This window comes from Streptopelia decaocto (genome assembly GCF_964273445.1).
Source record: "Streptopelia decaocto genome assembly, chromosome: Z".
Taxonomy (NCBI): Eukaryota; Metazoa; Chordata; class Aves; order Columbiformes; family Columbidae; genus Streptopelia; species Streptopelia decaocto.
This window is the reverse complement of record NC_138657.1, coordinates 79,809,810-79,835,905: the sequence shown is the minus strand read 5'-3', so window position 1 is coordinate 79,835,905 and position 26,096 is coordinate 79,809,810. Positions and strand designations below refer to the sequence as shown.

The following is a 26,096-nucleotide window of genomic DNA, read 5'->3' as shown; positions in this document are numbered from 1 at the left end:
ATTCTTTGCAGGACCCTTTTTGGAAAACTCCTTGATGCCTATGTCTGCTGATGTGGGGGTAGAGGAGTTCTACACCGTGGTGGTGATGGAGAGATCCCTTTTGGTCCTTAGCTGGGCTCCTGGTCTTCAGCAGTCAAGTCCCTTGTGCTCAGCGTGCTCTGATGATTCTGGTTTAGTATCGGGGCTTAAGATTTAGGAGCAGCGTTTGACCCCAGAGTGTTGTCTCAGCCTGGGTAACGCCGGGGGATGTTACATATAGATACCAGGGGGAGATCCTTGAAAGTGTTTTGAAGCCAATGGGGAGGAATAAAATAAAAATAAAAGGCTGTTTTGTGGCCCCCCCCACCCTGGCAGCCAAAGCAGCATTAATGAAATTCTGCAGAGGGCAGAGGGAGGGCAAGTCAGCGCAGTCAGCAAAAAGATGAATCCAGACGGCTGTAACATAAATATCGAGGGGGATGGAAGGAGCTGGAGCTGCTGCCCTGCCCTGCAATGCCGAGCGTTGCAATTTCAGTCTGTGGTGTCCTAGTTTGAGAGCAGCCATCTGCACGTGCGCACACACGGTCATGGAATCGGGACGGTTTGGGTGGGAAGGGACCTTTAAAAATCATCTGGTTCCATGAGCAGGGACATCTTCACCAGCTCAGGTTGCTCAGAGCCCCGTCCAGCCTGGCCTGGGATGTCTCCAGGGATGGTTCATCCACCACCTCTCTGGGCAACTAATTTCAGTGAAACCTCCTCCTTGTTTGGCCAAGGTCTTGCTCCCTCCGATGTCCCAGGCTGCTGTTCATCCCTCTGTGTTCTCTTCTCTCACCCACATGTCCCACCTTCTATTTTGGGAGCTGCTGCAGATGCAGCCATGCCACAGCTTTGCTGTGGTTTGGACTTGGAAAAGGATGACTATTTTTTTTCACCGGTATGTAGGAATCACGGGTGCAAGCTGCAAAATTTAGAGCCATATGTCCAGAGCCCACATCTCAGGGATGTCTGCTTGGAGGGTTTTGGGTTCTGCTTTGAATTTCTGATTGAAGGAAACCTTGGGTCCTGGAGGGGCTTCTCTTCCAGGAAACTAGGGCTCCCAATTAGAAATGTGAATGATGTCTGAGGAGCACATGGGCTTCCTGGGGCTTTTGTTGTCTTCAGACCACTTTTGTTGAAGGATACGTACTCCTAACGCAAGTTGTGAGATACCATCCCAGCCTGGACCTGTGCTGAGGTCCTATCACAACAGGCCCTGCTCTAAAGTCTGTCCCCATCTTTCTCACAGGCCCCTTTTAAGTCTGGAAAGGTGCAATAAGGTCTCCCCGGAGCTTCTCTTCTCCAGCTGAACACCCCAACTCTCTCAGCCTGTCCTCCCAGCAGAGCTGTTCCAGCCTCGGATCATTCCTGCGGCTCCTCTGGCCCCTCTCCAGCAGGTCCATGTGTGTCCTGTGCTGAGCACCTAGCGCTGGACCCAACATTCCAGGTGAGGCCTCACCAGAGCAGAGCAGAAGGGCAGAAAGGGATGTCCAGCCCCATATCTTGTTTTGAACAGCGGCTGACATGAGATACCCAGAAACGTATCCTATCACCTATCCTACGACACCTTCTGGCTCCAGCTTCGCGGTGAGGTTTTGGAGAACATCAACATGAAAGCTCAGAGTCAGGTTTGAGGAGAAGGTGATCTACACCGGTGTGACAAAGCCTGCGTGGGCAGAAGGCAAGGAGGGTGAAGACCCTTGTTGAGAAGTACATGGGAAGTGTGGCCAAAAGGGAGGCCAGTAGGTGCTGGGAGACCAAGGAAGAGTTGAGGCTGAGCAAGTGTGGAGACCAAAGAAGAATCTAGAAAACAGAGGCTTCGCCATGGCTACCAGGGGAATTCTACAGGGGTGTGCACTAGTACCTCAGCTGTTCAGCGGGTTCATAAAGGATCTAGAAAGTGGTGACCAGGGAGATGACAATATTTACTAACTTTAGTGAATTATTTCAGGTGTTTAAAACCACAGAGAGGTGGGGAAAGCTCTAAGCATCACTATGGATACTGCTTTGAAACACCAGCTCAAATAATCTGTTGCTGTCAGAAAGACAAATTGACTGTTAGGAGTTAATAGGGTGAAGGTTGAGAAGAAAAGGAGAACATGGGGCATGTGGCTGGACTTCATAGTCCAGGAGCATCTTGGCCAATGTGCACCCCAATGCAGAAGGCGGTAGGAAGAACCTGTAGGAAGAGAGTCTCAATAGATTAGGACACTTAGTGCTATAAAAACCTGGTCCTTGAAGGTTTCAAATAGACAGAAACACAAAACCATGGCTGGTGTGGAGAAGGGAAGTGTGGAACTGTTTATTCATTATTTTCTCTTTTATATCTCAGAAATGAATGTCTAGAAATCAAATTATTTTGCAGCAGGGTTAAAGCAAACAAAAGGAAATAGTTTTTCACACAGTGTGCAGTTAAACTGAGGAGCTCGTTGGCACCACGTGTTTTGGAGGCCAAAGGTGTAAAACGGTTTGAAAAGCATTTAGATGAATTAAAATCTCATTGAGGGCTCTGGGATTCAGATGGAACCTATTACAGGTGGATGGATGGTCAGCAGCTGCCAGGTTGAATGAGGAGGAAACACCTCCATACATTCATATTTTCTGTACGTTTCTGGGTATCTCATGTCAGCTGCTGTTCAAAACAAGATATGGGGCTGGACATCCCTTTCTGCCCTTCTGCTCTGCTCTGGTGAGGCCTCACCTGGAATGTTGGGTCCAGCTCTGGGTGCTCAGCACAGGACACACATGGACCTGCTGGAGAGGGGCCAGAGGAGCCACAGGAATGACCCGAGGCTGGAACAGCTCTGCTGGGAGGACAGGCTGAGAGAGTTGGGGTGTTCAGCTGGAGAAGAGAAGCTCCGGGGAGACCTTATTGCACCTTTCCGGACTTAAAAGGGGCCTGTGAGAAAGATGGGGACAGACTTTTGAGCAGGGCCTGTTGTGATAGGACAAGGGGTGATGGTTTTAAACTAAAGGAGGGAGATTCAGGCTGGACATGAGGAAGAAATTGTTGTCCCTGAGGGTGGTGAGAGCCTGTCCCAGGTTGGGCAGAGAGGTGGTGGATGAACCATCCCTGGAGACATCCCAGGCCAGGCTGGACGGGGCTCTGAGCAACCTGAGCTGGTGAAGATGTCCCTGCTCATGGCAGGGGGGGCACTGGGGGAGCTGGGAAGGTCCCTTCAACCCAAACTATTCTATGATTCTATGATTCTGAAGGTATTTATTTCTTTCCATGTTATGGGCATGGGTTGATGTGTTGTGGGTCCCTGGTAATAACCCTTCTCTTTACACTGTGTCCTGCAGTCAGACTCAGTCCTTCAGGTGGTCCCTTGTGGTCCCCAGCTTCATGAAGCTCTGACAAATACCTGCCAAGTCTCTGATGCACATCACTTACAGCTATTTCCGTTTCTGCTCAGCTTTTTAATCTCCCCATTGATCTGAGCTTGCTTCTCAGCTTATTTCTGCTGGGGAGCACAGCACACATGGACTAGAAGGATGGAGTGGCTGACACGCAACCTGAATAAAGCCACTGCTGGACACTGAGAGGCAGTTTCCCTGTCTCTGGAATTCGGTGCCACTCTGGTCTTTCTGCAAGCTGGAGACCAGCAAGGGGTTTGACCTTAAGAGGGAAGGGGCTTCTGAGGGCATTCACCATTGTTCTAGCGCTTTCCTTTTTGTGTTATTAAAAAAAAAAAATAGCAAAGAGCATTTTGCCAACGTGTATTTGCTGTTCCATTCACTGGAAGCAAAATTAGCTCAACGTTGGCCGTATTTGAAGGCCCTGCCAACCTCAAAGGACCTCATTCAGTATCCACTTTGTTTCAGCAATTAGCAAGACGCAAGAGCATCTGGCGTGCAAATTGTGTGCTAGGACAAACGCCCGACGTGAGGTCCTGCACTGGCAAGCAACAGTTCCAAACAAACAAACAGAAAATATCGCTTTCAGTCAAGAGATCTGCTGTTGGGTTGTCTCCAAATGCCTGCACGTTGACACAATACGTTTTTGTCTCGCGGTGTCCCTCCAGGGTCTGCCTGGGTAGCAAGAAGAGTCGTGTGCGTCGTTAGTTGATTACCATCTTCTAATTGCATCTGGTGGGGCTATCTAACATGCTGTGTCTCAGCTGTCACTGTGGCGTGGCTAAAGCCAAACCTTCTCATCATTCCAGAGAAGCTGTGGATGCCCCATGCTTGGGAGTGTTCAAGGCCAGGTGTCTCTGCCCATAGCAGGGAGGTTGGACTACATGATCTTTAAGTTCTTGGCCAACCCAAACCATTCTGTGATTCTCCAGCTTGTGATCCTCCTGCAAACAGCTCTGGGGAGCTATCGTGGGGAAGGGGTAGAAGAAATAATGAGACACCATCCCGAAGGCTGATGTTCTTAAGCCCATGATGAGGCTCCTTCTCTACCAGTGGGTAAATATCAGGTCCTGTGCAGGAGAAGGGGAGATCCCAGATTGCTGCTCAGCTTGAAGACACAGGGTGGAGTGGAAAAATGGCTTTTCACTCCAGTTTACTGATATGATGTCAGAAATTATGGTGACAAAGCCACAGCAGCATGTTGCCTTTCTGCAGAGGACCGCCCTGTCCCCTGGTGAGAGGTGCAGGAAGGATGACACCAGAAGTTATATTTTCAATATTTCCTTAAAATATATGAAAAAAAGTAGAATTTGGGATCAAAATGCTGAAGTGTCAGTGAAAGGGAGCAGATCTCTTTGCTGGAATCAGAGCCAGATGTTCGTGGGAGAGCATGGGCTTGGTTGACGCTTCCATATTTCATTGTCTAAGGTAGGGTTGACCCAACGGTGGTTGCCTCTTGGAGCATGTGGATCCTTGTGGCAGGGGTTGTTGGTTGTCCTGCTCTCAGGTGTTGCAGCTGCTGAGGGAATGACCCTTTTGATGGAATATAGAGAAAAATGAGCAGGTGAATAACCAAACAAGTTCTGTTGGTGCAGAACAAGCAAACGATTGATTGCTTCTCTTGAGGGTTTTCAAGCACTCTTGCATTTGACTTTGCCAGGAAGTTAAAGGAAAAACACTGAGAAAGATGAAATTTCCTATTTGATCCTGTAATATCTTTTCCCCGAAGCTTGTGCAGGGATCTCTGGAAGGTCAGTGGCAGCTTCTGCAGTGGCGCGATGGGCTCATTGCCCTTTCCCCCCATGCATCCCCGTGGGTAACCATGTCTCCAGACCCTGCTGTCGCAATCCAGCTGTGCAAGTGGGAAGGTCCAGATGCGGGTTTTTACGTGCTTGGCCGAGCCCTCTGCTGTCCCCACATTTTGGCAAAGGAGGCTGCAATCCAGCGCTTGGTATCTGCCGCGGCGCTGGGCACTCGGCGTTGCATGAAAGTGAAAGTGAGTTGTGAGGCCGAGAGGGAGGCGATGGGGGGGTCAGGACTGGACGTGGCCTTGGGAGGGGTTGGAAGTAGGTCCTGTCACCTCCCCAGTGCTCCTGTTTTCCCTTATTTTTCTTCTTCTTGCCTTTTTTTCCGTGTCTGTCTGCGTTGAACATCCCAGGAGATGGTGCCCTTTGCAGATGGGCGTTGACCTTGGCCACCACCCAGGTCCGATCTGCTGGGGCAGGTGGAGATGGGAGGAATTTAGAGCCTTTGAGACCATCCCTGAAGCATTTTCTGAATATTCTGAGGTGTGATTGAAGCCTGATAACTACTTTTTTCCACTGAAAAAAAAAGAGATAATTCAGAGCTGTGGGAAACTGCGCTTACTTCAGCTTGAGGTAACTTCAGCTGAGCTTGTTAGACTCTCTGATCCATCCCAAACCTCTCAGCTGAGGGACTAAAAATAAAACGGTGATGAACAACAATCCTGCTGTTCCTGTTGCAAGAGTTTTGGGGTTTTTAATCTTGTAACTTTGACGTGATTCATGGAAAATAAATGTACTACAACTTTAAGGCTTTGCCTGTAGCTAAATATAAGGGTGTGCTGGCTCCACCCTGCCGCTTTGTTAGCGATACAGGCATTTATGTTCTTTTTTTTTTTTGTTTTAGTTCTGTTTTAATTTTTTTTGTGGTGGATCTCCACCATGAAATAACCAACAGTTTAAGTGAGTGTTCTTGGAGCTCATGGGAGAGATACCTCCTAAAATTTTCTTTGTGGAAACTTAAAGGATTGGGACTTCACCAGATTTCGATTTTCACGTAAGTGCTGCGCACTCTCATGCGGTGGGGAGATGATGATGGTGAGGATGAAGGTTTCAGATAGTAAATTTGTTTAAACCTGACTTTCACGAGCCCCTGGCCCGGTTGATGTTGAGCCAACAACCAAGGGCAACATATCTTTGCATTCAAGCTTGGGGACAATCAGCCCGGAATGGATTACTCTTCTTTTCCTAAACATTTTTTGAGGTGAAAACTCTGCGTTCTTGGTAAAACTCCGAGAGGTGATGGCAGGGTGTGTTTTCAATCAGTGTTTGCTCAGTCTAAACTTAGTTTAGTCCCTGACTTTGTGTTTTATTTTTTGAAAGAGGAGCGGTTTTCATCTTTATTTTCTGTAATCATCCGCTTATTTTATTAGCTTTTGCAAAAAAGAAAATAAGCTGTATTTCCCCCAATGCCTGGGCACCTGTTTTATATGAGCTGCTGAAGCGTCTTTCTCCGCTTCCGCAGAGCAGATTTCTTGTGACAAGCCAAAAGAAACGGCACGACTATATACTAAAAAGGGAAAAAAAGTAGAAAAAAAAAGGACCACATGCTGTGCTATTTTGGTAGTAGCAAATTATGCGTCCTACAAATTACCATTGGTTCCGAACATCGTCCGTCTGTCTGGATGACAATGTCCTGCTTTCAGACCACCGCTAATACGGTTAGAGTGAGGATAATTCCCGCTGAACTCCAAAGCGTCGCCTCTTTTCCGAGCCCTGATTTATTCCTACCAGCAAATGTCATATGTAAGTAGGAGGTTTATGGCTGTATAATTCACAGACTGTTGGGCATCTTATTAGGAAGGACTTGGACTTTTTGAAAAATGACTTTAGTATCTGGAAACTATCAGTTCTCTAGATTTTCTTGCTTGCTGACTTTCTCTTTTCCTATTTTATTTTCCTTTTTTTCTTTTTTTCCCCTCTTTTTCTTTTCCTTCCCTTTTGTTTTCCTTCTTTCTTCCTCCTTTCTTTCTTATTATTTGTTTCTCTTTGTTTTTCCATTTTCTTCTTTTTCTTTGTCTTTTTTCTTTCTATATTTTTCAGTAATTTTCTTTTTCCCTCTTTTTTCTCTTTTTTCTCTTTTTTCCTCTTTTTTCTCTTTTTTCTTTTTTTTTCCTGTTTTTTTTTCCCTCTCTTTTTTTCCTTTTTTTATTTTTTTTTCTTTTTTCTCTTTTCTCTTTTTTCTCTTTTCATTTTATTTCTCTTTTGGTCTCTTTTATTTTTCTTTCCCTTCTCCCTTCTCCCATTTCTTTTTTCCTTTTCTTTTCCTCATCTTTCTCCTTCCTCTCTATTCCTTTTATTCCTTTTTATCATAATTTATTTTTAAAAAAATAATTAATTTTTCTCTTATTTTCTTTCTTTTTTTTTCCTTCTTTCAAGTAAGGAGCAAGTTGAGGATTTACTCACCCTTCTGTTTTAGCTTCATGAACATCAGCTCTGAAACACCACTCGGAAACCACGGTGAGGAATGTGCTGCTGTAAATACATTGACCAATAGATTAAATCAGATTCCCTGCCCAGGAGGCAGCTTTCTCCTCTCCTACAAGCCCTCTCTGGACCATAGCAAGGGCAGGTTATGAGCCTTCCAGATGTGGAGCTCCAGAGCAGATGTTGTCTTGTCCCACTTCCACACCACCCATGGTTTCCTTTCCTGTTTTCCTGAGTCACCTTTGTCACAAGTGGGACTGAAAGGCAGAAAGAGAACGACACATCCATGGGGACTGGTTGGTTTTCACCTTCCATGCATGTTCCTTTTAGAGAGTGTCTGCTCGGTGTTTCTGCAGCATCTCTCTCCTGGAACACAAATGTGGTTCCCTCCGGGGTCTTCTCCGTGCCGAGCAGAGGACAGGAGGTGAGGTGCTTTACTGGCAGCCTGGGGACAGAACAGGACGGTGGCCTCATTCCGTGCCAATGGATCCAGGCAGTGCTTCACTTACTTTAAATACAGGAGTGATGAATTCAGAGGCCTCTTCACGGAGATGCTGCAGGGAGTGGAGCATCTCCTGTGTGAGGAAAGGCTGAGGGAGCTGGGGCTCTGGAGCTGGACAAGAGGACACTGAGTGGGGACTCGTTCATGGGGATCAATATGTAAAGGGGGAGTGTCAGGAGGATGGAGCCAGGCTCTTCTGGGTGACAACCAGTGATAGGACAAGGGGCAATGGGTACAAACTGGAACACAGGAGGTTCCACTTGAATATGAGAAGAAACTTGTTCCTGGTGAGGGTGGCAGAGCCTGGCCCAGGCTGCCCAGGGGGGTTGTGGAGTCTCCTTCTCTGCAGACATTCCAACCCGCCTGGACACCTTCCTGTGGAACCTCATCTGGGTGTTCCTGCTCCATGGGGGGATTGCACTGGATGAGCTTTCCAGGTCCCTTCCAACCCCTGACATTCTGGGATTCTCCTCTTTCTTTATCCTCCTCTCCTTTGCTTCATTCTCATTCATCCTTCATCCTTCTCCTTCCTTCTCCTTCCTCCTCATCCTTCTCCTTCTCCCTTCTCCTCTTCCTCCTCACCTCTATCACAGCCATGACTGCAGGCTGGTGCCACAGCAGGATCTGGGGACAGCTAGGTGAGGTCCCAGTGTACCAGAGTGACATTCCCAGCTCTGTCTACCACATCCATGAGCTTTATCTGATGCCGGAGCCATCTGCTTCTTGTAGCACAAAAGCAGCTTGTGCAGAAGGGAGACCCCATGGCGTCTCAGTGTGGGGGTGGTGGTGGGACTCCTGGGAGATGTTGTGAAGCTTTCTCTCATCAAGTAAGTAGGTGTTTGTTGCCATGACTGGTCCTACCATCACCCACCAGCTGCTTCTATGGTGTCTTGGGGCTTTGGGTGGCCGAACAGGACAGCAAACTTATGGAATCATAGAATCATTATGTTTGGAAGAGACCCTCAAGGTCACAGAGTCTGATTATAACCTAAATCTGGCCCTAAACCCATGTCTATAAGAACCTCATCTTTTCAGCTTTTAAACCCTCCAGGGATGGTGACTCCAGCACTGCCCTGGGCAGCCTGTTCCAATGCCCCACAGCCCTTTGGGGAAGAAATTGTTCCCCAGATCCAACCTCAACCTCCCCTGGCGCAACTTGAGGCCATTTCTTTGTGTCCCTGTGTCCCCTCAGCTCCTGTTCTCCAGCTGAACCCCCCAGGTCCCTCAGCCGCTCCCATCACACTTGTGCTCCAGCCCCTTCCCCAGCTCCATGCCCTTCTCTGAACTTGTCCATGTTGGGTTACTGACACATGGGTGCAAGACAAGTGTGAAATGCCCATTGTTGCAAAGGCACTTGCAGAGGTCTCTGTGCATGGGAAACTTTTATCCCTCTCACAGGACTGGCTGAGCTGCATCCTCAGCTGCTCGGGAGCTGCTTTGTGTGGTGTTTCAGGTTGTAAAACCAAAGACAGATTGCTGCCACAGCGTAAACAAATCTATTGAGACCAGACAGCTTGCTAATTCACCCTGTGCAGCGTGTGTGTCTCTCCACCCCTTTCCTGCTTCCCTGGCCAGACTGAGAATGGCTGGAGCATTGCTGCCTTCCAAAAGACAGGGAGAAAGAAATTGTGCCTCTAGAGACCAAGCCAAGCAGGAGGACTCATTTGGGACTCCGGGGTGAATGTCCGGTGGGATTCCAGAGTGTCCTGGTCCAGCAGATGTTTCCAGGCAGGTTTTCTGGTGGGGACAGACTTTTGAGTGGGGCCTGTGATGATAGGACAAGGGGTGATGGTTTTAAACTAAAGGAGGGAGATTCAGGCTGAGTGTAAGAAATTGTTGTCCCTGAGGGTGGTGAGAGCCTGTCCCAGGTTGGGCAGAGAGGTGGTGGCTGAACCATCCCTGGAGACATCCCAGGCCAGGCTGGACGGGGCTCTGAGCACCCTGAGCTGGTGAAGATGTCCCTGCTCATGGCAGGGGGGGCACTGGGGGAGCTGGGAACATCCCTCCAACACAAACTGTTCCATGATTCTATGATTCTCAGTGTGTGGATGAAATGAGGAGGAGGAGGAGAAGAGACATACCCAGGAAGGTACCAGCATGTGGGGAGCAGAAGAACCACCATGAACATGTTCTCAACTCATAGTGCCTGGCAGTGTCTGCTTCAGACCAGCCATTTCAAGGCTGCCCAAAAGCACAGCGAGCCAGTGTGGTCAATGTGGACTTGTTGGGGTCCTGACAGCAAACAGGGGTGTGTTGGGCAGTAGCTATGGAGATGGCAGCAAAAATAAGGGACCCACCACTAATGCTACTTAGGAGCTGCTTTGGTAGGACAGCCACAGCGAAGGGACGGAGCTCTCACTGCTTGGGTTCAGCAGTGGTGTTGCTCCAGCCGTGCTGGTGGTATTTTTAATAATAAATTAACCCAATAGTGGTTGCACCAAGCCAGGCCTGGCAGGAGATGGCACTAAAGTTTCTTTGTCACTCTGTCTGGGTCAAACCCCTTGAGTGCGGCCCCTCTTGTCCGGGTGACTTTGGGCAAGGTGTGTCGCGACTTCTGGAACATGTCTATGTAAATCTCTACCTACAGGTCCCTGAATTTTTGGCCGCAGATAGAAATTCAAGGCTGTTTTTGTTTAAGGATTGATGAGCTGCAGCTGATGTTGCTCATTTACACCTTCTCCATCTCATAATGGAAGGGATGCAGTTGTCCACTGGCAAATGGAACAAATGCCCTATAGACCACCGAAAAAGGGATGTGTGTGTGTGTGTATATACGCTGCGGAGGGGCAGTGCATGCAGATTTGTCAGCATTTCTAAGAAACAACAATTCTCCTTTGGAAGCCTAAGTGAACACCACTTTCCGAGAGTTGCCTAATTTAAATCATCTTTGCTCTGTTTTGTCCTATCAATTATTTCCAGCTGTCACATTAAGTGCCACCAAGACTCTTCAAGAGGCTTCTTTCTGCTTCCCTCTAATAAACCCAGAAACAGACACCGGTCCTTTTGTCCGGGGCTCTCTCTGGTAGCTCTCAGCATTCAGTTTTCTGGAGAGGAACCACTTTGTGGAACAATAGGACAATCAGACCTGCGGCAGCTCAAGTGCTGCCATCCTGCCCTTGAAGAGGCAGGAGGGGAACGGGCTGGAATCGTGTTTTGGCCATCGTGGTTAATGAGTTCTAGGAAAAGCTTTGGTGTGGGCTCAACAAAGGTGCAAAAATACTTCATGTGCTCTGAGATTTGTTGGGGTTTAGTGCCATCCCCGGTGCTCAAAGAGAGTGTTAAAGCTCTAGTGTTCAGTTCTGTATTAGGGCTTAGAAAGTCTGAGTCCAACAGGAGGGTTCAAGCCTGTGTCGGGCCTTTGAATACACCTGCTTTCCATAAGGTCCCAGGTCTGGAATTGGGTGGGAAACAAAAAATCTAAGGAAAACGGTCAGGAAAAAATTGGGGGTTGTTTAGCTCAGGTGGTTGGTTGTAAGCTGAAGCTGTGGTTGAGGAGAGAACTTCACCCTCCAGCTTTTCTTCAGGGGCAAGGAAGGTGGATTGTTTCCTGGCGATGAAATTTCCCATTGTAATATTGAATGCTTCCTTCTCATGGTTGTGAATGGGACGCCCGGGAAGCGGAGCACCCTGGGTCTAATTACCAGCGCCGTGAGGCCAAGTGCTGCTGTTGGTCAGGAATTTATAGCTTTTCATACGTACTTGAAAAGATAAAACCAGTTCCAGTATAGGTTGGGAAATTACATATTAGAGAGCAGTGTAGGGGAAAGAGACCTGGGGGTCCTGGTGGACAACAGGATGACCATGAGCCAGCACTGGGCCCTTGTGGCCAGGAAGGCCAATGGTACCTGGGGTGTATTACAAGGGGGGTGGCCAGTAGGTCAGAGAGGTTCTCCTGCCCCTCTGCTCTGCCCTGGTGAGACCACACCTGGAATATTGTGTCCAGTTGTGGCCCCTCAGTTCCAGCAGGACAGGGAACTGCTGGAGAGAGTCCAGCGTAGGGCAACAAAGATGATTAAGGGAGTGGAGCATCTCCCTTATGAAGAAAGGCTGAGGGAGCTGGGGCTCTTTAGTTTGGAGGAGACTGAGGGGTGACCTTATTAATGTTTATAAATATATAAAGGGTGAGTGCCACGAGGATGGAGCCAGGCTCTTCTCGGTGGCAAACAATGATAGGACAAGGGGTAATGGGATCAAGCTGGAACACAAGAGGTTCCACTTAAATTTGAGAAGAAACTTCTTCACAGTGAGGGTGTCAGAGCCTGGCCCAGGCTGCCCAGGGGGGTTGTGGAGTCTCCTTCTGTGCAGACATTCCAACCCGCCTGGACATGTTCCTGTGCGACCTCACCTGGGCGTTCCTGCTCCAACAGGGGGATTGGACTGGATGATCTTTTGAGGTCCCTTCCAATCCCAAACATACTGTGATACTGTGAATTTGAAGTAGGAACCCAGCCAGTCAAGCTGCCTCTGATTTGTTCTCATATTAATATTTTTATGGCTGAATATGTGCCTGGTTACTCGAGTTTGTCAAATTTGCTGCCTCAGCTGGGCCAAAAAAAAAGGGTCCTGGGGAACGCAGACTCATTCCTTGCCCCCCTTCACATCGTCTCTAGGGATGGCTTGTTTATGTCTGGGATTTTCCTGGAGGAAGACCTACTTGGTAGCACATCCACAGGGAAAGCTCGGGGTGGTTGATATTGATCCCAAGCCAAAAGTGGCATCACGAGATCATTGAGAAGGTGAACAGCATTACGAGTGCATGAACAGGAGCGTTGCTTCCCTTTGGTGGCATGTCCCGCACACATCAAATGTTGTTGAGTTGAGCACATCTGGGATTTTTGACTATTCCAAAGAGTTACTGATCCTCCATTATTATCCAACCTTTACATTTGCTGCCTGGGCAAGATTTCCATGTGGAAAAAGATGTTTCTTGAGATACATCGGTGTACATGCTACAGGGAGGCAGACAGGGCAATTGTCCATCAACCATGAAGGACAGGGCTGTCACTGGAAACTGGAAGTGGTGGAGTCACCATCGCTGGAGCGGTTGAACAGACAGAGATGAGGTTCTCAGGGACGTGAGTTAGTGCCAGTGTTGGGTTAATGGTTTGACCTGATGGTCTTGAGTGTCTTTTCCAACCTAAACAATTCTATGGTTCTATGGAAGGGGGGTCGGGAGATCAGGGCTTGATTCCCACCTTGGGCACAGCTTTTCTGTGCAGCATTTCTTTACATGGTATCTGGGTGACACTTCCCCACTGGTAAAATGTCTCCCACAATGTGTCTTTCCCACCCATTTGAGGTGTGATGTCTTTTGATGTCCAGTCCAGTGTCTGACGTGCAGTGATGCCCTTGCTTGGAGACAGAATTCACCTGCAAAACAAATCCTTGTGGTGGCAATGTCCCGAAATCTGCGGTATGAGGCTCTTTGTCTAAGTGATCATAAGAAGACCTGTTTCCTGCAATGGGGATTTCCTGATCCTGTAATGCTGGGTTTGTTTGTTAACCTGGTGGCTCATCCAGTCTCTCCTGAAGCCCATCCACACTTGGTCCCACAAGTGCTTCATCAAGGAATTCTGCAGACCCACCACCTGCTGCAGGAAAACTGTCTCTGTCTCCTTCTTTTGAACCTTCTACTAGGTTAATGTGGTGTCCCTGAGTGAAGAAAGGGAGACTGGCAGCAATCATAAGATGGTACAGTTGCCCATTGTAGCAGTTGGCCCAGTTAGAATGCTTGTTTGTGTTACTGTCAGGCTGTGGAGAACCAGTCTCCTCTAGGCAGCCCAGTGGAAGGGAACTGGGAGGGAGCCTTGGTTTTAGGGACTCACCCTGAGCGGTGGTTTGTATGTGTAGAACATCATGGGAGATAATGTTGCTGGCTGGGGGTAAGAGAGGCAGGCTGGTGAAGCAGGTCTAAGAAGATGCTGAAGGATCTGAAGCATCTTTCTGATGAGGAGAGGCTGAGAGAGCTGGGGCTGTTCAGCTGGAGAAGAGAAGCTGAGAGGGATCTTATCAACGTGATAAATATCTCCAGGGTGGGTGTCAAGAGGATGGACCAGACTCTGTTCAGTGGTGCCCAATGACAGGATGAGGGGCAATGGGCACAGACTGAAGCACAGGAGGTTCCATCTGAATATGAGGAGAAACTTCTTTAGTTTGAGGTGGCAGAGCCTGGCCCAGGCTGCCCAGAGAGGTTGTGGAGTCTCCTTCTCTGCAGACATTCAAACCCGCCTGGACACGATCCTGTGTGACCTGCTCTGGTGACCCTGCTTGAGCAGGTGGCTTGGACTGGATGATCTCCAGAGGTCCCTTCCAACCCCAACCAGTCTGGGATTCTGTGAAGCAGGCAAGAGAGGGAGTGGGTCATAACTGTCATAACATGATATATTAAGTCCCGTTTTTAATTCTGAGTATTGACAGAGGGTTGAAACACTGAATCCAGGTGTTGGGATGGGCTGGGATCATGTAGCTGCCTGGTTTATTTGTACAGGGACCTGCACCAGTGCTCTTCTTCCAGACCCAGCCATGAGGAGCACCAGCACCGCTTGCTGCTCCGGGACCACTTCTCCACAGACCGTTCCCTGCCTACATGTGCAGGGTGTCTGACCCAATTTTCAGGCAGTGTTGGCTGTAACCAGTGTTGGCTGTGAGTGCAAATGGGAACGTAGGCTCCAGCTTTACCTGCTGCCTTCTGCCAGTGATCTGGCAGAGCACAAAGACCTTGTTGAGGTGGCTAGTTTGGCTACAAACACACATCCCTTCCAAGGCACGCTTGAGGCAGGTGATGCTGCCACCCCACCAAGCTGTTGCTTCCCCATATTCCTCTTGATTTGTAAAATGAGAGCATGTGTCTCTATTATTATTTGCATCCCAGTGTCACCCACAGGTCTCCAAGCAGAATCTCTACTTTCCTATGGGGTTGTACTAATCATAGAATGGTTTGGGTTGAAGGGACCTTCCCAGCTCCCCCAGTGCCACCCCTGACATGGGCAGGGACATCTTCACCAGCTCAGGTTGCTCAGAGCCCCGTCCAGCCTGGCCTGGGATGTCTCCAGGGATGGTTCATCCACCACCTCTCTGGCCAACCTGGGACAGGCTCTCACCACCCTAATGAAGCTGCAACAGAGCAGAATGTTGCACTGAAGAGGTGACAGTCTGAGATGAGGGGCAGCAGGTAGATGGAGAATGAAAAAATAATGATCCTGAATTGGCTATGGGACACGCAGAGGTCCCATCTCACACAAAGTCGCTTGTAGTGTATGGAAATGTGGCATATACATCTATATGGTTGCAAAAGATGCAGGTTGTTCAGTTGTGTTATTGTGAAATAGTACATGATCATTAGGAGTGAGCCATAGGAACACCTGGAGGGGCAGAGTTAAGGGTGATTATGCAGCCCAGCCCTGATGTTTCTTCACTTTGGAGAGCTACACGGCATAATTTCATCATAGATTTATAATACAGCTAATTGGCATGTAGTTTGATATGCAAATAAAACCATCATAAATATCAGAGAAAGATTTAAAGCTGTGCTTTCCACTGTCGTGCTACAATCCTGGCTTTTCTGGTCACTCTAATCTACTCAATTACTCCTTTCATCAGCTTGTGTTTTGAAGACATGATATTTCTTTCAAGGAACATCTGTCAGACATGTATTAATTAGATAATTTTTCTGCGTGGAATGAAAAAACACAAGGGTGGGGAACCCAGAACCCTGAGGATCAGATGTGACCAAGTAGTTATTTTGGGATAATGTGGAGATGTGTCATGCGTGGCCTGTGCTTGGCCTACAAAGGCCTCTCTAGCTCTTGGCAAGGAACAGGTTTCCTACCAGAGATACACAATTTATGCTGAAGATTACAGTCAAATTTTCTTAATGTAGATAATAAGAGCATCTGTAGCAGCCACCATTGAGATGTCACGTCCAGACTGAGCTTTCTAGATCAAGGGTTCTACAGGCAATGGCGCTGAGAGGTGTTTTTAATTCAGAAGATTAAGCTTAAGGAGTTTAAGAATGGGAGAAAGTGTGGATGGAGTCAATATTTTTGTGTTCAAGGACAAATTGAAGCCGTAGACTTGTTTGCTGGTAGCATCAAAGGTCTCAGGTAGCTTGGGAGACCTGGGTGCTTCTCATCTGGGTCATCCTGAGAACCAGATTTACTGGGAATTTTGTGTCGTGATCTTGGGTGAATCAGTGTCACTGTGATTTTTGAATCAGATACGTTTCATGCAATATCAAGAAATACGTTTTATGCGAGGGGACTATGACCAGGTGTGTCATCAATAAGCACAGTTCAGCTGGAGAAGAGCTGCTTCTGCAATTTTGGGGCCAAATCCAAGTCTTGCAGCAGAGGAGTAAATTGAAGAAGGGAAATGCACATGTAGTTGCTGGGCAGGAGTTCCCAAAGGGTGTCAGTAGTGGTGGAGCTTGTCTCTTCATCGGGGAGCTTTGGAAATGCTGTTAAAGCGGGACCTTCTCTGTCAAACCCCTCCTTGAAACCTCTGGTTCTCCATCCAGGGATGAGAAGTCACCGGGCATCCATCTCTGGGGTCCTCAGCACAGGACACACATGGACCTGCTGGAGAGGGGCCAGAGGAGCCACAGGAATGATCCGAGGCTGGAACAGCTCTGCTGGGAGGACAGGCTGAGAGAGTTGGGGTGTTCAGCTGGAGAAGAGAAGCTCCGGGGAGACCTTATGGCACCTTTCCGGACTTCAAAGGGGCCTGTGAGAAAGATGGGGACAGACTTTTGGAGCAGGGCCTGTTGTGACAGGACAAGGGGTCACGGTTTGAAACTAAAGGAGGGAGATTCAGGCTGGACATGAGGAAGAAATTGTTGTCCCTGAGGGTGGTGAGAGCCTGTCCCAGGTTGGCCAGAGAGGTGGTGGCTGAACCATCCCTGGAGACATCCCAGGCCAGGCTGGACGGGGCTCTGAGCAACCTGAGCTGGTGAAGATGTCCCTGCTCATGGCAGGGGGGGCACTGGGGGAGCTGGGAACGTCCCTTCAACCCAAACTATTCCATGATTCTGTGATTTTGTAGCTAGGTAATGGACTGCTGGTGGGTCCTGCGGGTTTCAATAATATACATCATTTTCCCCCACCTGCCCAGCCAAATAATAAAAAAATTGATTTGAGGAGAAAGGGAAGGGTTGCTCATCATCAGCTGGGCATCTGGTAAAACAGTGTATTTTACAACATTCACAGTAAAATCGCAACACTGGCAACGCTACGCTGTGGATTTTTGTTAAGGGCCGTGCTTTTTTTGCATTGCTCGATAAAATAAAACCTTCAAAAGCACCGGTGGTGAGGTCCCACCTATCTGTTCTCATACTTCCAGCTGCTTCTGCTTGAATTATTCATGTTGGATAAGTGATCTGCAAACAGCTCCTGTGATCTCCCTGTGTTCGGTGTGTGTGCTGGACTCACCCCTGCTTAGGTCAGTGTATTTTCTTGTTCCCTTCCTCGCAGCAGGGAGTCTGTGGGAACCTCCAGATTGCTCAGCGCCTCTTTCTGATTAACCTTCTAGTGTTTATTATTGACGCCGTGTGATTTATTCGGACGTGGTATCATCACTGGATAAGCGAGAAGACTCTGTGCAAACATCTGTTGCTTTTGCTTGATGAGCCCTATTGTAGAAAGAACATCAAGGAGCTGCAGAGGCACTTGTAGGGAAAATGTCCTTGTAAGAAAAGGCAGCACTTCTCACCCAGCACAGGATGCATTTCACCTGCCCGTGCATCTTAACAGAGCTTTATTTTGGTGTTATATATGCAGATATATACACACATATATATGTGTTTTATATGTTTGCTTTTTCTCCCCCAAACTCTTATATATATATATGTATATTCATACACATATGTGTTTCATGTGTTTGCTTTTTTCCCCACAAGCTCTGCTCTGTTAATTTTAGTTTTTCCTAACGTGTTGTGATTTGGTCGTGGAAAGAACTTTGTAAAACTAGTCAGAAAGGGCAGTTTATGGTCAGGCAATCCCCTGTTTACTATACAATCCATATTATTGGTAAAACAGGCTATAGGTCCACCTCTGTCAGCATTAGGATACCTTCACCCCTTTGGGTGAAAAAAGCTCCATTTAAGGTACCTGCTTTTATACATTATCACTGAGTAGGACCTGTGCCTTGCCTAGAATATCCCTCACCTCCAGCAAAACTGGAATACAGTAGAATTTGTTAAAATATCTTGCCCCTCGGCATCCTGGAAGGAAGATTTTCTATTAAACCTTAGGGAAATTACTGGTCTTGTTAACTAGTGGAGAAGTAATGAACCACAACAGGGTTACTCGAGAGATTTGGGCCCTGGCTTTGTGAGACTTCATTGTTTCTTTCAATGGTAGAAATAATTTAAGCAAACAAACGAAGAAAGAATTTCTGGAAATTAAAGTACGGTACGTCTGTTTAACAGGAGTGGCGCAGTGAACAATTGCACAGTCAACCTCAGAAATCCATCCATGGTAACCAGTCACAGGAGGGAAAAATAGACAGCCCTGCCACCAACTTGGTATTAAAAGTTATATTTTCCATTTTTTCCACCGTTGCGGGCCAGTCGGGGACTTTCCATGAGCAATCAGTGTGGCAGAAATCCCCTTTCTGCTTTGTAGCAGCTGCTAAGCGATGGAAGTTCCGATGCTGGTTTTGGCTTTAGTGGGTTTTGGTCCCAGTTTCCAGTGGGGTTGGGCTGGGATAGACCCGTGGCCATGGCTTGTTTGCCATGGGGTCTGGTGGAGGAGGTTCACCTTTGGTTTCACCACCCCTGCGAGGTGCTGGTGTTAAATCCCCGCCTGGGTCTGGGGTCTGTGCAAACCTGTGTGTCCCGTGCATCTCTGGACAAGAGTCTGGAAGAAGGACAGAAAGACGCTGCCAGGCTGGAGTTTGTCCAGAACTAAATAAACCAGAAATATTGGGCCTTCAGGCCTTCAGTTCCTCAAAAGACATTTTTGGAAGGGATCACTGGGCTTTTGTTCTTCCATTAGGGGAGTGAGGAGAGAGCATTGTTTTCCTCCCCTCATCTGTTCCCCTTATAGGGGAAGAAGAAGGAGGACTTGGCCACCCCGAGCCGAGCATCTCAGGGGACCTCCCAAAACAAAGGAGAAAAGTGTCGTCATCGTGTCCCCGTCATCCCCTTGCCTCCCTTCACCCCGCTCTTGGCACAGCGGTGCCCGCCCAGGGCTGGCTTGCCACATGTCACGGAGCACGGAGCGATGTCCCTGGGCCTTCCTCCCTGGAAACCCACCAAACTTCTCTTATCTCCAGGTTTATCTCTTCCCGGAGACTTGGCAAGGCAACCTTGGGGTTTGTGGTCTGCCAAGAAGGTGTGTTAGCTCCGGGATGGTGTTGACAGTGTAGGTGTCCACGTGTGGTGGCTTGGATAAAGCAGTGTTCCTGAGGAATGTTGTTTTGGTGTTCCTGGATGTGGATCAAAGCTATATGGATGCATCCGTCCTGGTGTGGTTTCTCTCCTGTGTGCTGCAGCCTTCCATCCCTGGTCTACAGAGAATTCCTGTGGGTTGGAGAGCATCTCCCCAAGCCTGGTCTGCATGATCATTGCATTAGCTCCTCATACAGGGCTGACATGTGGAGCTGGGATGTTGTTTTTCTTTTAGTTATTAGTTGTATGTGGTTTTTTTTACAAAATATTGGACTAAGTCCAACCTTCTTCTTTTGCCCAGGCTCCAAGGCTGCCCCTGCTGAGAGCCCCTGAGATACTGAACTCTATGGGAGCAGAGACCACTTGACTGCACTCAGCACCTTACAGGATCAGGCCCTAGGTAATTATTCTAATTCTCTGCCTGGATGATGGGTGAAATTTGATATTTTGGGCTATGCAGACCATCTGAAATGACATTCCTAGTTGTCCGTCCCATGAATCCATGGATTTCTTTTTTTTCCTCTGAGTGCTGACACTGGCAATGTATCTCCTGTGCTTCCAGAGGGGGAGTTATAAAATAGTTTGGGTGGGAAGGGACCTTCCCAGCTCCCCTAGTGCCATGAGCAGGGACATCTTCACCAGCTCAGGTTGCTCAGAGCCCCGTCCAGCCTGGCCTGGGATGTCTCCAGGGATGGTTCAGCCACCACCTCTCTGGCCAGCCTGAACTGCTGGGTCACTGTTGTGGCAATGGTCACCTGCTCTTCTGCTTGGGAAGTCCTCCTGAAGTGAAGTTGCAGAAAGCTATAAAAACAAATTAAAAAGTTTTCACTCCCATCAGAAGCAATCAAAGGCTTAAAATATCAATATTTGCTGGCAAGGATGTGTGTTCAGGTTGGACTTTTAAGAAGGGCTCAAAAGCTACAGCCGCAGGAGGCTGCTTTCTAAAATACATCTGGCAACTATTTTCTGCAGAAGAAAAAACTGTGAAAATGCTATTTACCCAGGTTCACAGCAGCTGCATTCTCTCCTCCATACCTGGCCTCATTGTTGTGCCTTTGTGAAACGTTAAAACTTTGCTCCAAGGTGGATAGATGGAAATCAAAGGTCCTAGGGCCAAGCAGTGCATCCTCGTTGAGATGCGGTGTCAGCCCGATGCCTCGCCTGAGGTGTACACAGGCAGGATTTAATCCAAGCTTTATTCTTTCAGCCCAGCAAGGCCAGCTCAAACTCAGAGCGGGAGCTTGAGAAGGGCCTCGGGGTGGATTTGGAAGAGGAGTAAGAAGGGAGCCAGCAGGATGCTGTGGATGTTGCTCTGAAACACTAAAGATGAGGGATTTTCTGGAGGGTTGGCTTCCTGAGCAAGATGTTTTTCCTTATAAAATTCTCAATGTCTTTAAAAGTATCGGTCAACAAAGCATTACAATTTTTAACTGAGTCTGTTGGATTTTTTCCTCCTATAATTCAGTCAATAAATCCCAGCTTCCCACTGATTTTCAGCAGAGGTTAAAGCCCAAGATTGAGGTGTTATGAGGGACAGATCGTGTGTCCCTGGTTGCTCTCCCAGAGCATCCTCCATGCCTGCAAGAACAGAGGCTCTTCTCTGTCCCTTGCAGTGCCGTACGGTGACATTTTCGGGACCCAGGCCTGAGGACTTTGACTGGGTTGTTTCCCATTTTGATAATCTCCATTTCAAATACTCTATACACAGCATTGTGCAGGAAATTTTACAAAAAAGCCAACTCATATCCTTCTCTCTTGAATATTGCGGTGGGGAGCTAAGCTCACATCTCCATTGGGGAGAGAGAAGACACAAATGGTGAAACAGACTCAGAAGGTGAAAGAGAGAAAAATGAAGAGTGACAAAGAATAAATACATTCACCGTCAGGGCCGTGGTGTGGTATTTTCCCCTGTCCACTCTGAATTTGTGGGGATGGAGTGCTTTCTCAAAGCTCATGTGCTCCGTGTTTAAACCGCGGTTGTCAAAATCTCAGAGAGTAACTAAAACAAAAGTGTCACAGGTCAAATGGATGTTTTCCAGTTGACCAGCAAGCAAAGTAAATCCTGGGGAAGGAAATAACCCACCAAACATCCACCCGGTCTGCGTCCTCCACCCTGCTGCTGGTGGCAGGTCCTCCAAGGACCTTCAAGCTGGTGGCAGGTCCTCCAAGGACCTCCAAGCTGGTGGCAGAGCTGGGCAGGCAGCTGCCTCCACAGCTGGAAACTCTGCAAGCAGCATCCTCTCCCCACCCACAATTTTTGTGCAAATTTAACACTATCAGATCCAAATTTGATCTGTGTCAGCGATTGGGAGGATCAAGAGGTTGCTTCAGGTTGGAGACAATACATCTGCCTATTGAGGAACCTGGGCTGGAGGTTCCATCCTAAGACGCTGCCATGCATCTTCAGCTGAGGGTTGAGCTTTGCTGCTATAAATTCGGAAGGTTTGGATGGGTGACGATCTCGGGGAGCATCAAGGCAAGTGCATCTCCATTGTGGCTTCACGCCGTCCCTTGCAACGTCCCCCCGAATTTTCGGCTTGGCCGATTGCTCTTCGATGTGTCGTAACCTGAAAATAAGGATAGATAAAGGCAAAATGTTCCGGGAGCGATGCCAAGCCGAAGGGACTGAATTATTAAAAGATCCATATCTGGATAACGGATTTGTGCTCTTTAACAACTTTTAAGAGAAAATGTAGTGTTAGTAGGATCGGATTGGGATCATCCTAAGAAATGGAGCTTTCCTTTAAGAATTATATTGCTTTTTATTATTATTATTTTAATAATAATAATATTTCCCCAGAAGAGACATATATGAGGATATTATTTGCGTAGGAACTGAAAATGAACCTGAAACGATCAGCATATTTTTTTAAGGGCACTTTACAAGTCACTTGGCATTGGAAAAGGTACAACTATCTGTCAAAGCAAAGCTTGAGGATAAAATAATTAGAAATCACACAACCATAGCAAAGGAAGATTAGGGCTAAAATTAGAAGCCATAAAGTTGTTTTTAGATTAGGTTGGAATCTGAGCAGGCTGTTTTATTGTACTGTGTTACTTCAGAAAATGCAAGGTGAGAGGCGTGAATTGCCTGGATTTGGGTGTGTTTCAATGGAAATGCTATTGCTGGTGTTAGGTGGGATGATCTGTGAGATAATTTTCAGGGAAATCCTTAGGGAATGGAAGTAAAATCCACCATGGAAGATGAGGAGCTGCCATGGGTGCTGGGTTCAATGCTGGGCTCTGCTTCCCACTCCCTGGAAACCATAAGGTTGGTTGTTTCAGAGTTCTGGTGGCCAAATGCCCACATTTAAGCCAGAAACTGTGGTGGGATGGCTGGGGTGGGTGCGAGATGGAGCTGCTGTGGTCCTGGGACCAAGGTGGCTCTTGGGGGCCAAATAGCAATGCTAGACAGGGCACAGCCCATGGAACTTGATGTGTGTGCTGGATCTTCTTACACATGAACAGGAATGAATCCTCTGTCAATGGAGGCCACAAAAAATGATCAGAGGCCAGGCTGAGAGAGTTGGGGTGTTCAGCTGGAGAAGAGAAGCTCCAGAGAGACCTTAGTGAGGCCTTTTAGTGCTTAAAAGGGGCCTGTGAGAAAGATGGGGACAGACTTTAGAGCAGGGCCTGTTGTGACAGGACAAGGGGTGATGGGTTTAAACTAAAGGAGGGAGATTCAGGCTGAGTGTAAGAAATTGTTGTCCCTGAGGGTGGTGAGAGCCTGTCCCAGGTTGGGCAGAGAGGTGGTGGATGAACCATCCCTGGAGACATCCCAGGCCAGGCTGGACGGGGCTCTGAGCACCCTGAGCTGGTGAAGATGTCCCTGCTCATGGCAGGGGGGGCACTGGGGGAGCTGGGAAGATCTCTTCAACTCAAACTACTCTGCGATTTTATGATTCTATGACATATTTGACATAGAACTAGTGAAAGACTCCAGTAGTACCAAGGAGGAACTCCTCCGTCTGGTCTTTCACACAGAATCCCAGAATGTCAGGGGTTGGAAGGGCCCTGGAAAGCTCATCCAGTGCAATCCCCCCATGGAGCAGGAACACCCAGCTGAGGTTCCACAGGAAGGTGTCCAGGCGGGTTGGAATGTCTGCACAGAAGGAGACTCCACAACCCCCCTGGGCAGCCTGGGCCAGGCTCTGCCACCCTCACCAGGAACAAGTTTCTTCTCAAATTTAAGTGGAACCTCTTGTGTTCCAGTTTGTACCCATTGCCCCTTGTCCTATCACTGGTTGTCACCGAGAAGAGCCTGGCTCCATCCTCCTGACACTCCCCCTTTCCATATTGATCCCCATGAATGAGTCCCCCCTCAGTGTCCTCTTGCCCAGCTCCAGAGCCCCAGCTCCCTCAGCCTTTCCTCACCCGGGAGATGCTCCACTCCCTTCAGCATCTTGGTGGCTGCGCTGGACTCTCTCCAGCAGTTCCCTGTTCTGCTGGAACTGAGGGGCCACAACTGGACACAAGATTCCAGGTGTGGTCTCCCCAGGGCAGAGCAGAGGGGCAGGAGAACCTCTCGGACCTACTGACCACCCCCCTTCTAGGAGTACAGGTCCAGATGGGTTAATATTGTCCAGTGAAAATGTCCTGCCACTGAATTCCTCCTAAGTCCAAGTGAGCATCCCAAGAGGGTACGGGGTGGAGAGAAACTGGCATGTTCCATGTATAAATTTCTTCAGAGAAAAAGTGTCTTGATATAGTCTAATGTAGCTGGAATGGTGTAACATGAGCGAGAAGGTTGGAGGACAAGGTCAGGCACATCCAGGCATTCTCACCATGAAGGTGGCCAGCCAAAGGTCCCTGTCACCCAGAGGAAGCTGCATTCTTCAGGGCTGGTGCCTTGAAATGCAGAGGAGGGGATTTCTGGGAGAGAAACCTGAACTTTGTGGGATGTGCCGCCTAAATACAGATGGGACTGAGCAAAGCCCTTCACCTGGTCCCACCAGAGGTACCAAATAAAAGGGTCTAGAGGTTCCCTCCTGGCTGGGAAGCACCAGCCCTGCTGTGACCACACATGATATCTGGTCATCAGCTGCATTTCCCAGTGACTGCAATGGGAGAGTGGAGTCGAGCAGACTGTCTGCTCCCCCCAAAACGTTCCCCACCATAGTGCCAGCTCGGAGAGAGCAAAACAACTCCTCATCAACTCTTTGTAGCCCGAGAACAGAGCCTTGGAGAAGTCCAGCAGCAGGAACTTTACTAATTCCAACTAACGACTCCGAAATCCTGACTGAGAGGAACAATTGGGCATAATCAAAAGGCACAGACAAAAGAAATGTTCTTGTATTGTAACAGCAAACGGAGCTGGATTTGGTCTGATGGAGCATCTTTCATATTCAAGAGCATTTCAAAGCCCTTTGCAGAGTACTGAGCTGCATGGTGACGGCTGGTGGAGTGGTGGTTTTGTGCCCAACAACAGGTGGCAGGGCCGGTGGAGGAGGACCTGCTTGGTGGAGGAGGACCTGCTCGTGGTGGGAGAGGGAATGATGGCTGGGATGCTGGGGTTATTCTGCACTTTCCTGTTTTTTTTAGAGCAGTTATATCTCTGAGCAGCTGGAGGGACCCAGGACAGACTGGGAGATGGGATTATTTTTTCTTAACGCTAGCTCAGGTTGGGCAGAGAGGTGGTGGCTGAACCATCCCTGGAGACATCCCAGGCCAGGCTGGACGGGGCTCTGAGCAACCTGAGCTGGTGCAGATGTCCCTGCTCATGGCAGGGGGGGCACTGGGGGAGCTGGGAAGGTCCCATCAACCCAAACCATTCTGTGATTCTATGAAGACCTGGCTGTGATTCCTGCCTGGGGAATGGGATTATTGTTTCCTTCTTGAAACTACAGAAGTCCCTAGGTATACCTGTCGATCTTCTCATCTTGTCATTGCCTAGAAGGTCAGGCAGCTTGGCCTGAGGGACTGGGTGAGCCTCTGAATGCTCTATCCTCCAAAACTCAAGTGATTGAGCTACTTCATCCTCCCAGGAGTGCACTGATATCAGTGTATGATCCTGCGAATTTAGCTGGTCCCATGGACCTGCAGGTCCTTCACGTGTGGGTCTGTGCTTTTGATAGGCTCAGTTTCTCTGCCCTTCTTTTATCTTTGTGGAAACGGAGGTGGAGAAACATGTTGTGACTCACATGAGAATCCCCGGGCACAGCTGGGAATAGACTCCCAGGTCACCATCTGGTGCTCTAATCTTGTGGTCTCCGGGACAGTTTTCATGAAGGCTCATGTACAATTCCAACTCTTTTATTTTAGCTAAACCAGAATAGCACTGGCACAGCTGCCTGAGCAGATCTCATAGTCCTGAAGCCATTTCTATGGCAGGGATGTTTCTTGCCCCTTGTAACGGGAGGAAAAGGTTAATTGCTTTTTTAATTCTTTATTTTTTTTTTTAGAGGAAATAAATGTACCTACCCCACCCTACAGGGACTGCCCAAATCTGTCAGCCCGGGGCGGGTGGGGGCAGCAGCTGGGCTGCGTTGAGGAAGGAGCCCTTGGGAGGGACGGGAATGGGGACATGGGTGGGGGGCTTGGCCGCCTGCCCGGAGCCGCGGGCAGGGAGGGGGATGCTGTGCCGGGCTATATTTGGAGAGCCTGG

At 48.5% G+C, this 26,096-nt stretch overlaps 1 protein-coding gene across 4 annotated transcripts in view; it reads left to right on the top strand.

Moving 5' to 3' along the window:
* The window catches only part of ZBTB7C (zinc finger and BTB domain containing 7C), a 162,024-nt gene that overhangs the window by 48,469 nt on the left and 87,459 nt on the right, over positions 1–26,096 (top strand). Inside the window, exons 1-3 of one of the 4 annotated variants that reach the window (XM_082074238.1) lie at positions 6,838–6,923; positions 18,530–18,625; positions 19,794–19,892. The gene's annotated coding sequence lies outside the window, so the exon portion shown is untranslated. Of the gene's footprint in view, positions 1–6,045; positions 6,175–6,837; positions 6,924–18,529; positions 18,626–19,793; positions 19,893–26,096 lie in introns of those variants that run through there. The other 3 variants (XM_082074241.1, XM_082074240.1, XM_082074239.1) reach the window with 3 other exon arrangements.